Consider the following 11,375-nt stretch of genomic DNA (forward strand, 5'->3'; position numbering starts at 1 on the left):
ATACTTGTAATGAAGCCCAATTGTGTTTAATCTAAGAGGGGCCCGTTCCAAGAAGCAAGGGCATTTTTAGAGACAGAATTGTTTGCATTTTCAGCAAAAGAAGCTATCAAAACAGTCTCTTTTTGTAATTGTACTGACGTAAACTGGCTCATTTTGCAACTTTAAAATGATAAGTTCCAATTATTACTTTCAGTATGTATTGTATCCTTAATAAGAATGTGTTTCGTGTCTTACTAAGCAAAACACACTATCATACGCTCGACTAGCCTAAGAAATACATTATTTCCAATATCATTCTTTTGAAATACCCACATGAGACATTGAACAAGATAATGAGGGTTCCTGGATGCTTTGCATAAAATCAAAGAATATGTTGGGAATTTGATGAATATGTTTCTGATAAAAGTACTGTATGCTTAAATCACTAAACACACAATGGACACTGGTCTGGATGCTTATTTCAATTTTCACAAACATTTCTCAAACATTAATTAGTATGCAACCATGGTCCTCATATCCTCATTCAGGCAACTTGGGGAATTGGATTTGAGAAGAAAATGACTGGGATATCTTTCACACCTGCATCACTTCTAGGCCTTTTGGCTCAGATCAAGTGAAGTATCTGTTCTTATCAGAATTGATATTCTAGGCACTGGTGATCATCTCTGGGCCATAAGTGGAATGTATGATGATTATTCTTGTGATTTTTTTTAACATGTTTATTTTAGTTAGCACACAGGAAAACAAAGTATCACATCAATTCAGCACTTCTTAACATCTTTAACTTATAATTGTGCATCCCCATGTACCCGCCCCCATACTTTGATTCTGGCTGTCCCCCGAGGCATGTTCCTTCGCCAATTAAGTCCGATCTCTGGCTCCCCACCCCTTAGAATGACTTACATCATTAAGTCCTTTTCATGTATCTCTGAGCTTCCGCCCCCCACCCCTTAGTTCTGGCTCGCTTCCGGGACCTGCTCATCCGCCAATGGATTTTATAACACCTTACAAAGAATCCACTCCTGTACTCAGCTCTTTTAGTCGGGGATCCGTGTTTGGTTGCCTGCAGCCACAACCCACTTTTTGAGGCCTGGGAGGAAAGAGTGAGTGAGACCCTACTGTCGTTGGACTGGCAACCCTGGAGAGAAGGAGAGAAGGAGAGAAAGAGACCACGATTGCTGCAGGCAACAGCAGTGACAGCTGGGCTCTGACCCAGGAAGTGCAAATGGAGGAGGGAATGGAACCATCTGGAGGAGTTCCCAGGAGGGAAGGCCCAAGACATAGAGCTGGAAATGCCAGGAAGGGAAGACCAAGCCCAGGAAAAGATTTGCCCAACATGGGGAAGAGGCAGCAGTGTGGTACCGCCCTGTAGCCGCAGTACTGCTGGAGGGTAGGAAAGTCATTCCCAGGGCATCAGTGGAACCTAACCAGGTGGTAACAGCACTGAGTGTGAGGCAAATCTAGGTGGAAGAATACTGTGGTTCCACAAACCATGCCCCCTGAATGAAATGAAATGCCAGACCATCGGGATGAATGTGACATAGGTGGATGGGACATGTACCATGGTAGACACGTTCTGGAGCAAGGTGGTAATGGTCTCCAGGAAAAATCCCAGTGAGATCCTCAGCATCCAGGACTACCTGTGATATGGCATCTTCCTCCTAACCTTCTTCACACAGTCCTTCTGCAAAAAGTACTGGGGTATCTTCCAGGACATGAAGGAGAAAGTCAAATACTTGACCTTCAACATGCAGATGCTGATTGAGACGAGGGAAAGCATGATCACAGTCGAGATGACCAACACTCATGTCTCAGTCATGGACATTAGCACCCTGCTGAGAATGTACAGCTCCAGCATGACAGACCCATCAAAGTTCCGATACAGCAATGGAGTGTGGAACACATCAAGGAGAGCGATCCCGGAGCAGGAGCTGAGCACCCAATGCAAGGATGGCCTGCAACCTCCCCCGTCAGAGTTCTACATTTGAGCATATAAAAGGGAGTATCGGCTACCCAGGAAACCCCTTCACTGGCAAGAAGCGAATGGGAAAGGGCCACTGTTGGAATGCATGCCTCTCGAAGTTCTGCATGTCGTGCAGCGAATCAGGGCACAAGGCCCACAAGCACAGCAGAAAGTTGATATTCAACTTCAGAGGGGCACACATCCTACTCATGCCCAGATGCGGTCAGATCCTACAGTGGAGTAGTAGCTGCAGGAGCAAAGGGTGCACTGCCGCTCCACAAGACCCTCAGCCCAGAAGCACACTAGAAGATGCAGACTCTGCTGAGGGTAGCAGCTATGAGGCATATAAGACCAAGAAGGTGACGCCGGTCCAGGAGCACCCAGGCCCGGTGAAACCCAAACAGGTCCAAGAGCACTCAGGCCCAGCAGAACCGGGGGCGACAGAGGCCTAGATGAAGGAAGTATCCACACCATATGTGGAAGCCGCTGTCACAGATGGAAACCAGTCCCAGCCTGATATTGAGGCCAAGGAGGAGCAGGATAGATCCCCTGCAACCAGCCAAGATGAGTAAAGACACGAGATATGTGGCAAAAGAAGCAGAGGGAAAAGAAAGTTGAAGACAAACTCGAAGAGAGAGAAAATCAGGAGCATGAGAGCAGAGGCCAGAGAGCCAACAATGTCACCCCAGCCATATCTGTCACAGATGACATCAGATTGGAAGAACCAACACAGACCATGAGATTAACAAACAAAAGACCCATTCCCTCCAATATCAAGTACTACTCCAGCTAGAAGGTGGCATGCAAGTACCAGGTGGTGACCTAGGACAACAATGGTGAAGAGGAACCATCAGAAATCCACAAAAAATCGACAAAACTGCACAAAGAAATGGAAATCTTTAACCAGGTACCAGCAATGGGAAGCAGAGACCATCCGTTGGACCCATCATGGAATGGCTGACAGAGGAGCTAGTCCAGACCAGGGTGGAGTGTGCCAGAACCAGCATCGAGGGAGAAGAAGAGATGGAGCAAGCAGGGGGTGCAGAACCCTGGTAAATTATCAGTGTGACCCTGATACACCCACAGATTGCAGTTTAAACATTACTAGGATGGCTTTATCATAGCTCATCTGGAATGTCAGGTGCATGGAGGACAGGAACAGGCAGGGTAACGCATTGAGCGTTTTGGCATGCCAGAACTGTAATGCGTGCTTTGCTCAGGAATGTGTTATACTGCATGCCCAGTGGTACAAACAGCTTGAGGTGGAGTGAAGACACAGTCCTTTATTTTGATACAGAGGGAAGGACTGCAAGTCCTCGTGTGTCACCATCCTTTTTAAAGGGAGGCAGTTCACAGTTGAATCAGTAACAGAGCAGGTCAACAGCAGAGTGCTGACCATTGATGTCTCATGGTCAGGAAAACTGATCCGACTGATCAACGTGTTTGCGCCCGACCAAGCATGAGTGACAGGAGGTTTCCCAAAACCTGAGACTGCTGCTCGCCTACTCAAGGACCATCCTGAGTAGGCCTGGCTTTAAATACACAATTGAGGAGGATAGATGCACTGGCCTCAGCTCTGCAGGGATGTATGTGACATCCAAGCTCTTCCGGGAGATTGTGGGTGAGGCTTCCCTGAGAGACGTAATTGGAGAAATGGTGAATGCCAGGAACTAATCCTGGACTCACCCTGATGGCTCCATGTATTCCAGAATAGACTTCATCTTCAACTGCCAGATTGTAAACCCTGTTCAGAGCTCCTTGGTTTCTGTCCTCTTCACTGAGCAGTCAGCTATCAGGGACATTGGAAGGTGAATTGCACACTGTTGGATTGTGAGGAGACTAAGTCAAGGCTCAGAGAAGCATACACAGGGTGGAGGGCCATGGAGGACTGCTTTCAATCCATGGAGCAGTGGTGGGAGTGGGTCAAGAACCAAGTCAGGAGCTTCTTCCAGGATGCAAGCAGACTGCTGCATGGGAAAAGAAGAAAACATTCAGGGAGCTGCACAGCAAACTGCAGAGACAGTTTGAACTCGAGCTCTGAGGCTGGGACATGGAATTCGACCTGGAGAAAACCAGGACTGGGTTAGCGGACCACACCTAAGCGGGAATGTCATGCTCTGCTGTTACACCCCTAGCAAAACTCTGGGATCAGATGGATGAAATTCAAGGTATGAAAAATGATGTCATGATGGTCATCACTGACTTTGATGGCAACATCTTATCACTGAAGGTGCCAGAGAGCCCAGGTGGAAATGTTCCTGGCTGGGATCTCACAGACACTGGACCCGAAAGAGAAAGCAGGCAGTTATGTTCTCTAAGCACAGCAAGACCCTGGGCGGTGACAGTCTCTCATTCAAACTGTATGTTAAGCCATGGAACCTAACTTAACTGGACTTGATTGGCCTATATGAGTAGATGGCATGGGGGGTAGCATGTCACAATCCCTAATAGATGGAATGATCGCGCTTTTGAACAGAAAGAAGCGAGACAGAGCGGACCTCATAAACCGAAGAACCATCTCCCTCTCCCTCCTGAGTGTGGACTACAATATCCTCTCAAAAGTAATGCCTAACCATATGAAAAAGGGTGATCTTGAATATAGTTTACCAGGCCTGCCCTGCGGGATACCTAGTCATCGGATCACATTGCACTGATCAGGGACATGATTGAGTACATCAAGGACTGGAGGGCCTGGGTGACTCTGGTCAGCCTGAATAAGGAAAAGGCATTTGGCCAAGTCTCCATGAGTTCAAAACCAGACCCTGCGGGCAGCAGGCTGGGGGGTTTCTTCTGTGACATGGAGAGTGTACTGCTATAGATAACAGTTAGAATATCACCACTTTCCCGGTGGAGTCAGGGGTCTAAAAAGGGTGTCCACCCTCACCTCTTCGGTTTGTTTGTGTTACACAGCTCCTTTCAGAACACATCAGACATAACAGTGACATTACAGGGATTGAAGGTGCCAAGAAGTGACAGCAAAGGTGAGGTGAAGTGGTCCTTCTACATGGAGGATGTCTCAGTCTTCTCTGAAGATGGAAGCTTCGTGATGGCCCTGGTGAGGACCTGCCATGACTTCAGCAAAGCTGCACTGGAAAATATCAACTGCACTAAGCCAGAGGCCATGCTCTTTGGACATTTAAAAACTGCACACCTGCACACAATCTGCTGCCCTTCCCTATCAGGCTGGCCCACATACGGATCCTGGGAGACAGATGTGACAGGGCAGTAGAGAGACTGTAGGATGAATAACTGGCAAGGGGCAAGCAGAAGCTGGACTCTGGAGTCTGCAAAAGCTGACCATTGAGGGGAAGATGCTCGACCTAAAGAATGACATGCTACCAGTGTTATAGTATGAGGAGCATGTCTAGCCCATGCAGATCAAGACGGCTAAGACCATCACCCCAGTGGTGCTCACTACATCTGGAACTCAAAGATGAACAGAGTGAAGGGGGACCCCGTGTACAAGGAACACAAGAAGGGAGATAAAAGGAGTGCAGGAACTCCCCACCATCCTGAGAGGCTTATTCACCTGCAACTGTGTAAGGATCAATCCAAGGAGCAAAAAGGACAGTCACACAGGTTTCCTGGCGGCCCGTCTCTTCCTCCTGTTAGTCTGGAATAGTCTGAGTTGGGCAGAGTTGAACACCAGGATCCCGTACAACTCGACAACACCATGGTACTAGGCAGAAGCACAGGAATATTGAGGGACTGCCAGCTGGAGGTGGTGACATCAGACCAGTGCAAGACCATAGGCATCTAATCACATATCTGTGAGAGGGATGTCTGCAAGCAGATTAGTACCATACCATCAGTGACACCAGAGCACATGTTGGAGAACATTGTATCAGACAGGCTGATGAACAAGCAAGCATAAGGACATTACCTGGATGACCGTTCAAGGAGGTCTGCCAGTGAGGGTCCTCATGAGGGCTCAACTACTTCAGGAAATTCCTGAGGGAAGCACATCAGATGAGATGAAATACCACCTCTTCTGGAACTGCACCTATGCCAGAAACCTGATGAGAGATGGGTCCACAGAGTGGGGGAGGCTAATCCCTAGAGCAAACATCACTGTCAATTCACTGTGATATGGATTGTTCCCTGGTTTAACGCTCAGCAAGGTATCCATACCTGCTGGAGAAACATGTGCTGTTTTAAATATGTGATTCTCTTTTCCAGTGACTGCTTTGTGGTCGGGAAGAAAGACAAATTAAACGAATCCTGTTGACGGATGATCTACAGTTTTCTGATGTACTATGAGATCATCAGTGGCTCACATAAAGACAGCGACAAGGAGCAAAACATGTAAACGTTAACCTGACCTTTTCCATTCACAGGCAAAGGTCAACAGAATAAGCTTTTACACACATGGGGCCTCATTACGGTAAAACCAGCAGGTTGCCGCCAGACCCGTAGTGATTTGCCGCCGCCGGACTTGTTGCATTAACTGGGGCATTACAGCCCCATTGGTCTGGTAAATCCAGCGCCAGCAATTCTGTTCATCCCCATTCCCGCTTCTGTCAAAGTCTTCAGGCGGGTGCCATCCGACCTGCCAGGTCTGACCTGGCGGGCGGGATGGCACCCGCCTGCAGAACTCGTAGTTTGCTAAACTTGTAAACTTACTGGCACCGGTGTTTTCGGACCGGCAAACTTGTAATGAGGCCCATAGTCTTGATGATGCTTGAGACTGATGGATAAAGTGGATGATTCTGAAAGTGAGAATCTACCATATCTGAAATAAACAATGATCCCAGATGGGAAAAAAGAAGAAAAAAAACAAAAACTGTCCACTCTGGTGAATTCTCAAAGGAGAAAGTAATGAGATGGTTTGTCAGATTTCTGGCACCGTTTGCTTATATTGGTGCGTGCATGTTCCAGACCACCACAAGGCACCATCATCCTCAGAGAAATGTATAGAACGGTTGTGTGAATGATATCAAAAAATAAGTGGAGGCAGTGCACAGGCTTGACACACTTAAGGCTACGAATGGAAAAAGGCAGCACATGCCTTCCAATGAGATTACTAAAAGGTTGATGGGTTTTTCTTTCAAAACAATGAGAACAATGAGAAAAAATAACAAACCTCTCAGAATGTGATTTGTTTGAAGTGTGTGTTTTTCGTATGTTTAATTAACACCTCAATATATTTTGTGAGATGTATATTTGAATGTTCTTTTCATGAGCGTTTTCTATGAAAGCCCGGGGTGCTGTTGCCTTATTAGCTGGCGCAATGCCACTTCCGATGCAATAGTTAACTAATGTGAAAACTGAAATTAAATTTGCATTTTTCCTGTCAGAGACACCATGCACCAATTCTAACAGAGCGGATATTGCAGAGGTCGTTTTGAAAAATAATGTGTTGTTTTATATAACTGACATCTTTTTATTTGGGAATATGCGCCTGACTTGTCATACCAGTCATTCAATAATGCTACCAGGGGCAAGCAATCCCTGAGATGGCATTCATGGAGCATAATACACGCTGCCACTTATTCATTTGTTATATTACATGTTAAGACATATATCGGCTGAACAATGGTTGGATCCGGAATTCAGTAGAATAATCTGCATGTGATAATAATATATATCAGGTCATTATTATATTGTCAAAACAAAAGAGCTGATGGCTGGTAGGTTTAGAATTAATCTTAACCTCTCACATTGCTCTGTGCAACCCTCCAGAACGTCGTTCTTTTCCTGCCAAGCCATTACAAAAAGGGGAAAGACCATAAGCAGTTAAGGCTGTGCCAGAGGTTGACATTAATTCTAAACCTTCCAGCCATCCTCTTTTGTTTTGCTATAGTCACCTCAAGATGGACACGTATGCCTAGACGTGGGTCCCGTGCCTGCTGGGCCCAAGGACCCAAGCTACTCATCACTGATTATGCCCAATGAGGCCAAAACATGTCTGGGGATGCTTGTGGTTAGAAGGGATGTGACCTAGTAGTTTGGGCTGGAATGTCCCTTTTGGTGGTGAGACCAAGATGTTTTGCAAATGGTCTTTCCCCTTTCTGTAATGGCTGGGCAGGCTAAAGAACAATGGTTTGGAGGGTTGCCCAGAGCTGTGCCAGAGGGTGAGATTATTCTAAACCTTCCAGTCATCACCTTTTGTTATGCTATTATTATATTTTCACTCACTGCAGATTGATATTTATTTTTATAGTGAACAGTGTTGATCGGATTAATTTGGCAAGTGTATTTCATTTCCTTTCAAACAGGAAAATCATTATTTAAAGAAAAAAAAGAAAAAGGTGAATACTATTGCAGTCTATTTGGTGGCATGAATAAATATAATTACACAGCCCGCGGTAGCGGCATGCAGTTATGGTTAAGTTGCTAAACTCAAAGCAATAGCACTTTTTCGGAGGCTTATAACTTTGCTTCCCCTGGACGAAACCTCAACAAACTTTGCAAAAAAAAGTATATGGCTGGTTCTGATTTCTTTCATTAAGTTGGGTGAGGTTTCGTGCAGGGTGGGCAAAGTTATAGGGGTGGTCCCAACATTTTTCTTTCCCATAGACTGAATGGGGAAAAACTTGCAGGACGGATTGTCACCAAATTTGCTGCAGAAGCGGGGGCTTGCGTCAGAAAGCGTGCTTTAGTATGTTTGGTGGAAATCCGACCAGTACTTTTGTTGCAAATTACTGAAATGTACGTCCCAAAAAATTAGTGATATCTAGTGATATCTGGGTCCGCTCTGCAGACCCCTTTCTCTGTTTGCTGCGTAGACTGAAGTGTCATTGGCCTTTGGCATGCCGTGATGTCAGCGAACGTTGGACGCAGTCAGCGGTTGGCTGGAGGGAAGCGTGCTCTGCATCAAAGTTTTTGGGAAACGCCGCCATGGTGTGTCGGAGGACAGTGCGCCACCAAAAGGGACTGGCAGACATAATTTAGGGCATGGGGTGGTGGGAAGAGGGGATGGAAAGGGTGGGGGAGAGAGAAGTGGTTCATCACAGATAAGTCATTATTAGGTGGATGAAGACAGAGGAGTGCCTGCAATATTATTGTGTATTGTGTCAATTCACCGGTACATAGAAAGCCGACTACTTTGTGTGGTGATTGTAGATAGCTGTCGTAACGGCCCGATAGCTTGTGCCCCGACCTGTTTTCTGACTTTCCGTGGTGAGGGGTGGCAGAGGATTTTCAGAAGGGGAGTAAATTGCATATGGCATAGGCTGGGTGGCAGTGCAGATGTCTGTGGTATGTGGATGGATAGCGGTAGTTGGCCACATGGTGGCATGCATGGGTGCATGATGTATCGGTGGGTCTCTTGAAGGATTAGACTATTGGGTGCATGGCAGAAGGCTGTAGGCCGGCGGCCATGCACTGAAGAGCCTAGGGCTTGAGCTCACCAACCCTAGCAATGCCTGTCAGACTCTGTATCCAGTAGAAGTGGGTGCGTGTTTAGTGTGATGTATGCAGATTGTTTGGAGTAGGATTACTGTTGCGAGGAGTATGTGGGTAGGTTGGCAGTGACACAATACTCAGTGAATGGTAGTCGGTACGTCTGTACAATGTGATTGACAGTGTGCAGGGGTGCAGGAGACAGTGTTTTATTTTTACCATATGATAAATATGGCAATTTAGTACTGGAAAGCTAAATGGTGGTGCAGTGGTTGGGTAGGAGAGCTGCCGGAAGTGTTGTGTATGTAGATTGTGTGAGTTGGTGAGATGGTTACATGTATGGTGCCATTACGTTGGGGTGGGTTATGGGCAAGGTTCTATGGCCTTCAGCCATGCATTCAAGAGCCTAGGCGTTGAGCAGAATGACAACACTAATGTATTGTTGCCTCTGCAGCCTGTCAGTATGGTAGATGGTATGGTTGACGGGCACCTTATATGTACTTGGATAGTGTGCTATGTGCAGATTGCTTGTATTGCAGCCTTGCAGGTTTGACAGTGAATTAGGCACAGGGAGGTGATGTTTGGAGATTGGTTGTGGAGCACATTGTACACGTGCTACGGCAACAAAAGTGAGTTCCAAAGATTGGATTGTGCGTTCAATGGTTGTGGTGGTAGTTGCAACATGGTACTGTATTTGGTGTACGGCAGGACATGGTGCAGTGAGAAGTTGTGTAGTGTGGCCACAGGGTGCAGTGTTTATGTACTGCGAGCGCTAGTGGGAGTGTTGTGTATGTGGATTGTGTGAGTTGGTGAGATGGTGACATGTATGGTGCCATTACATTGGGGTGGGTTTGTGCAAGAACTAGACTATTCGGTGCATTGCCGAAGGCCGTAGGCCAGAGGCCATGCATTCAAGAGCCTGGGCGTTGAGCAGAATGACGGCACTAACATATTGTTGCCTCTGCATACTGTCATAATGGTAGAGGGTATGGTTGAAGGGCAGTTTATAAGTGCTTGGATAGTGTGCTACGTGCAGATTGCTTGCACTGCAGCCTTGCAGGTTTGACAGTGATTTAGGCACATGGAGGTGATGTTTGGACAATTGTTGTGAAGCATATTGTACATGTGCTACAGCAGCACAAGTGAGTTTCAAAGGGTATATTGTGCGTTGCATGGTTGTGGTGATAGTTGCAACATGGTACAGTATTTGGTTTACAGCAGAAGATGGTGCAGTGAGAAGTTGTGTAGTGTCGTCACAGGGTGCAGTGTTTATGTAATGTGAGTATGGCAGAGGTATGTTTGAAGAACCACTTACATGTGTTTGGTTACTGTGCTGTGTTTAGATTTGTTTGCAGTGGGTGTGTTGAAGGATTGGACTATTGGAGTATTGGTGGGTCTGTTGAAGAATTAGACTATTGGGTGCATGGCCGAAGGACGTAGGCTGGCGGCCATGCACTGAAGAGCCTAGGGCTTGAGTGCACCTACCGTAGCAATGCATTTGAGACATTGTAACCAGTAGAAGGGGATGTGTGCATATTGTGGTGTGTGCAGATTGTTTCAAGTAGGGTTACTGTTGCGACTAGTATGTGGTTAGGGTGGCATTGAGACAATAGTTAGTGATGGAAGTCGGTATGTCCGTAGTAAGTGAATGACAGTGCACAAGGGTGCTGGAGACAGTTTTATGTTGACAATATGGTAAATGTTGCACGTTTGTACTGGATAGTTGAATGGCAGTGTGGAGTTTGTGTAGGAGTGTTGGTGGGAGTGTTTTGTATGTGAATTGTGTTAGTTGGTGACATGGTTACATGTATGGTGGCATTATGTTTTGGTGGGTGTGTGCAAGGCCTAGACTATAGGGTGCATGGCCGAAGGCCGTAGGCTGGAGGCCTTGCATTGAAGAGCCTAGGCGTTGAGCAGGATAATAGCGCTAATGTATTCTTGAGTTAGAGGGTATGGTTGAAGGGCATGGTTGAAGGGCAGCTTGTATGTGGTTGGTTAGTGTGCTATGTGGAGATTGATTGTAGTATGGGCACTGTTGTGAGTAGTTAGTGGTTAGGTTGGCAGTGAC

The 11,375-nt window shown here is 46.5% G+C and overlaps 1 non-coding gene across 1 annotated transcript; it reads left to right on the forward strand.

Annotated features, from left to right (window-relative positions):
• The first annotated feature begins 583 nt into the window (after window positions 1–583).
• Window positions 584–780, forward strand: LOC138448180 (U2 spliceosomal RNA). Its single transcript, XR_011260030.1, has one exon. It is a non-coding gene; the product is annotated as a U2 spliceosomal RNA (small nuclear RNA).
• The last annotated feature ends 10,595 nt before the right edge of the window (window positions 781–11,375 follow it).

This window comes from Ambystoma mexicanum, chromosome 3q (assembly GCF_040938575.1).
Source record: "Ambystoma mexicanum isolate Mex_15411 chromosome 3q, UKY_AmexF1_1, whole genome shotgun sequence".
NCBI classification, from domain to species: domain Eukaryota; kingdom Metazoa; phylum Chordata; class Amphibia; order Caudata; family Ambystomatidae; genus Ambystoma; species Ambystoma mexicanum.